The sequence below is a fragment of the Phyllostomus hastatus genome, unplaced genomic scaffold (assembly GCF_019186645.2).
Source record: "Phyllostomus hastatus isolate PE091 unplaced genomic scaffold, TTU_PhHast_1.1 phas_scaffold_28, whole genome shotgun sequence".
NCBI lineage: Eukaryota > Metazoa > Chordata > Mammalia > Chiroptera > Phyllostomidae > Phyllostomus > Phyllostomus hastatus.
The window spans coordinates 11,872,536-11,877,707 of NW_025334022.1; the positions used below are offsets into that span (position 1 = coordinate 11,872,536).

The 5,172-nt window shown below is 37.8% G+C and overlaps 1 pseudogene; it reads left to right on the forward strand.

Moving 5' to 3' along the window:
* The first annotated feature begins 1,288 nt into the window (after positions 1-1,288).
* On the forward strand, positions 1,289-1,923 carry LOC123805047 (annotated as a pseudogene).
* The last annotated feature ends 3,249 nt before the right edge of the window (positions 1,924-5,172 follow it).

Sequence of the window (5,172 nt, forward strand, 5' to 3'; positions counted from 1 at the left end):
TGTAAGAGCCCTCACAATATGTACTTCTTATTTTGGATCAGGAACAATGGATGTGTACACAGAGTACATCAGAACCAGAGAGCACAAAATGGAGTCTCAGCGCAGGATTCTGGTACACTGCTGGTTATGTAGGTATATTCTTGCTATATGGCCAGCTTCAACAGCAGAGCTCTTGGTGGGAAGGTTCATCAAGATGAGGTGTAGATTAACCTTGTTACCAATGAACAAAGCCGACAACCTGGTACACAGCACCCAAAACTCCTCACACTCATGATTACAAAACAACATTGTTAGTAGGTTTCGTGCCTTTAACATGGGTCAGTGCCACACAGGTGAATTTCTTAATTCAATAGAACAGCTTAAGGAAATCCCTGAAATTAACCCTCTAAGAATAATGTACCTCTTACTCTCATCTTTACAATGTGAATAAAGATGAATAGGGATACCTTTTCTCACTGCAAGCACAATTCCCCATGATTACTATTAACATGGCCCTCACCCACGTGCTGGATATCTCTCCATCTTCCTATCCAGATTCACTCTCCACCCTCCTCCAGCACTCCCTGCTCTGTATCCAGGAGAGTTTGAGCTGTATGGACTACATCAAAGGGCTCCCTCATCCTTTGGGAGCCAGCAGTGGACAATGTGGTCAGGAAATTTTCCTTCCAGCTTGTTCCCTGAAATATCACCAGATGGTGATTAAGTCTCTTTTCCAAATGTTCCTGGAAGATGGCCCTTTCAACATAGGCTCTATATCTCCAGCTTTCAGTAACCTTTCTTTCCCTTTGTCCCTCAAGCCTACAACCGATAATCCTAATTTTACTAGCTGTAGAATATTTCATTATCCCTTCTGGTTCTGCAATGCCTTTCCCACACATTTATATATTGTCCTTTAAAAAAAATTCTGTCACATTGTTTAAAGCCATGCACTTCTCAGATACAGTAATAGATACCAGAAGTTACCCTAGGAGTTATGTTGCTCATTTGAGGTGGGAAAAAACAACTTCCTTAAAATGAGGGTCAAGAGAGTGGGAAGCAGATATTATAGTAGTATCACACTTACTCAAATTAGCACTACTGGTGTCATGAAATAAAGTACCCAAAGTTTTGTGAAGTAAAGGGGCTATGCCATTTAAGCACTGTGTCAAAAATAATTATCAGAGATTATGGAATCACCTATGTTCATCTGATAGTCTGAAAGAGTGTGCATAGGAAAAGTAAGAAAGTTGAGCCCCCAAGATGGAAACACTCTAGAGTGAACCTGGGGAATGACCTGAGAGATAAACTTATGGTATCTGGGGCAGCTGGAGAAGTGCCTGAGGACATTAAGGTGGAAACATACACATGGTCATCTCAGTCTTTCTCTAGGAGAAGCAAAATTCAGAAGACCAATGGTGATCAAAATCACAGAAGGAAAACTGAGTATCTTAAAAAGTACTTTAAATATATATGGAACAATGATCTTTGGAACAACAACTAGTTTCTCTGGAATGCTGAAAAACTTCATTTTCAGACATTGCTTCAAGGTTAACCATGATGCTTTGAAGACATACACATCATTGATTACACTTCCATTGTTGTCTACTATAGCTGCTTATACACTCCTTGTCACAAATGCTTTGTATTCAGATAATATAAACCAGGAAAACTGCTCTGAGAAGTTCACTTTTTAGCATAGTATGTGGTGTTTTATATGCCATTGCTTTGGTCTTTTCTAAAAATGGACATCTGGCAGTAAAGCTTCATACTGTTCCACTGCCATCAAAAGGAAGGGTTTTACTTTATTGGATGATGCTTTGTCAAACAGAGATAAAAGCAATGCTGGTCCCTCTAGCCTTTCAGATGGTATTTGGACTATATAATGATATACAACATTACGCAATATTTGAGAGTACATTTGAGAACATTGTACATGAAGATTAACCAAAGAATGAATGGATTTTTAATAGGACACAGGTTTTGCTGAAAAAGTTCAAAGTAACTCTAGATGATTTGTTTCTGTTCTTTTTGCCTAGTGTATAACAGGTTCTCAATAAACATTCAGTAATTCAATAAATAAATGTAAGTTCTGTCTTTCTTCTCAGTGTATGTGGAAATGGTTTTGAGGCCTCCAGTTCTGACCTATACATTTATATATCCATTCATTCATCAGACATTTATTGAGCACCAGCTACATCTCAGGCACTGTGTTACATGTAATAATAAATAGTCCTTTTCCAGAAGGAATTCACAATTAGAAGAGAAATTAAAATGTGAACACATATCATGAAAGGTTTTGAGCGGTATACACATAATTCTGTGGGTATGTGCCTATTAACTACTTGGGCAAAAGGGAAAGCTGTATGTGCTCATTAAATACTTGGGCAAAAGAGAAAGCTGTAGGGGAAAAAGTAACATTTAAACTAAATTTTGAAGTTTAAACTTCACAAGAAATCAAAATATAGAAATAGCATACAACCCATTCCTCTACTCTAAACTGTGATTCAGTATACTTACTAGTTTCTATCATTAATAAGTTATTTTCATTGTGCTGTTTAAAAAACATATATTGAGTGCCTATTTGTTATGTATTCATATAGGTGCCAGGAGTGCACAGATTCAGCCCCTGCCCTCAACAAGCTTAAAATATAAAGAAAAATATCACCACCTGCTTCTTTAAGTCTTCTAGGGCATTCCTGAACTAAGATACACTTATTTTAGTTCAGGAATGAAAAGAATAGGACACCGAATGGAATCCCACATCTCATTCTCCTTGTATTAACCTTATATTGAGATTAAATATTTGGCCATCTGAGGCCCCAAGTAACCCAAAGCAAAAATGGAAGTGTGGAAGTATTTTTTGTTGTTGTTAAAACAATAAATTATTTATTTGATTGTTTGTTTTTTATTGTTGTTCAAGTAGTTTTCTGCCTTTTACTCCCATCCCAGCAGACCCCCACAGCCCTCCCCACCTCCTTCCCATTTCCACCCCCCCTTTGTTTCCATCCATACATGTTCCTGAAAACTCTTCCCCTTTTCCCCTGAAATTCCCTCCCCTCTCCCTTCTGGTCACTGTCAGCCCACTCTCTATTTCAGTGTCTTTGGTTATATTTTCCTTGTCTGTTTGTTCTGTTGATTAGGTTCCTGTTAAAGGTGAGATCATATGGTATTGTCTTTCCCTGCCTGGCTTATTCCGCTTAGCATAATACTCTCCAGTTCCATCCACGCTGTTGGGAAGGGTAGGAGTTCCTTCTTTCTTTCTGCTGCCATTGAAATAGAATTCCATTGTGTAAATGGACCATAGTTTTTGATCCATTCATTTCTTGATGGGCACCTAGGTTGCTTCCAACACTTCACTATTGTAAATTGTGCTGCTATGAACATTGGGGTGCATAGGTTCTTTTGGATTGGTGTTTCAGGGTTCTTAGGATATAATACTAGCAGTGGAATTGCTGGGTCAAAAGGCAGATCCATCTTTAGTTTTCTGAGAAAATTCCATACTGTTTTCCATAGTGGTTGTACCAGTCTGCAAATCCACCAACAATGCACTAGGGTTCCCTTTCCTCCACAACCTCTCCAACACTTGTTGTTTGTTGCTTTGTTTATGATGGCCATTCTCAATGATGTGAAGTGGTATCTCATTGTAGTTTTAATAGCTAGCAGTACTGAACATCTTTTCATGTGTCTCTGGATCCTCTGTATGTCCTCCTTGGAGAAGTGTCTGTTTAATTACTTTGCCCATACAAAAATGGAAGTTTTAATAAGGTACTTATGACATCATATATAGTACTAAAATATATACACTTTTCTGCTAATGAAAAGTAAAAGGCTAATTAGTCATCTAGCCTTGTATTCTCAGAATAATTCATACTTGAAACTCTAAGGAAAGGATGAGTGATTTGGGTGGGGCATAAAGGGGGAATCAAGACAAAGAGATAACCAGACCAATAACATTCATATTTTAATTCTTATAAAATTATATAAGTACACGAATACTTTCTTGTGACATGTTTAAATGATCCAGAACTATATACACAGGATGGGACAGAAGTAGGTTTACAGTTGTGAGTGCTCAAAACACAGAGAATGTTTGTATTATTAATTATTACATTATTTTCTTTTTAAAAATATTGATTATGCTATTATAATGGTCCCAATGTTTCCCCATTTGCCCCTCTCCACACAGTACCCCCCATTCCCTTGAGCAATCCTGTCCTTAGTTCATGCCCATGGGTCATTCATATAAGTTCTTTGGCTACTTCATTTCCTATACTGTTCTTAACATCCCCCTGTCTATTCTGTACCAACGAATTATGCTTCTTAATCCCTACACATTTTCCCCCAATCTCTCCTTCCCACTCCCGACTGATAGCCCTCCAAATGGTCCCCATATCTATGATTTTGTTTCTGTTCTGCTTTTAAAAAATATTTATTTATTTTTAGACAGAAGTGAAGAGGGGAGAAAAAGAAAGAGTGAAATATCAATGTGTAGTTACCCCTTGTGCGACCACCACCGTGGACCTGGCCCACACCTCAGGCATGCACCCTGACAGGGAATTGAGCTGGTGATCCTTTGGTTCAAGGCTGGGGCTCAGTCCACAGAGCCACATCAGCCAGAGTTCTGTTCTGCTTTTGGTTTTAGTTTTGTTTTTTTTTTAAGCTCTGTTCTCCTTTCGTTTCTTTTGTTTGTTTGTGTGTTTGTTTTTGATGCAATTGTTGATAGTTGTGAACTTATTGCCATTTTACTGTTCATGGTTTGGTCTTCTTTTCCTTAGTAAATCTCTTTAACATTTCATATAGTGATGGCTTGGTAATGATAAACTCTTTTAGCTTTATCTTCTCTGGGAAGCACTTTATCTAACATTCAATTCTAAATGATAGATTTGCTGGATAGAGTAATGTAGGTGGTAGGTCCTTGTTTTTCATCACTTTGAATACTTCTTGCCAGTCCCTTCTAGCCTGCAAAGTTTTTGAGAAATCAGCTGACAGTCTTATGGGAATTCCTTTGTAAGTAACTATCTGCTTCTCTCTTGCCGCTTTTAAGATTCTATCCTTATTTTTAACATTTGGCATTTTACTTATGATGTGTCTTGGTGTTGTGCTCTTTGGGACCATCTTGTTTGGATCTTTGTGTGTTTCCTAGACTTGAATGTCTATTTTTTCACCAAATGAGGGAAGTTTTCTTTTATTATT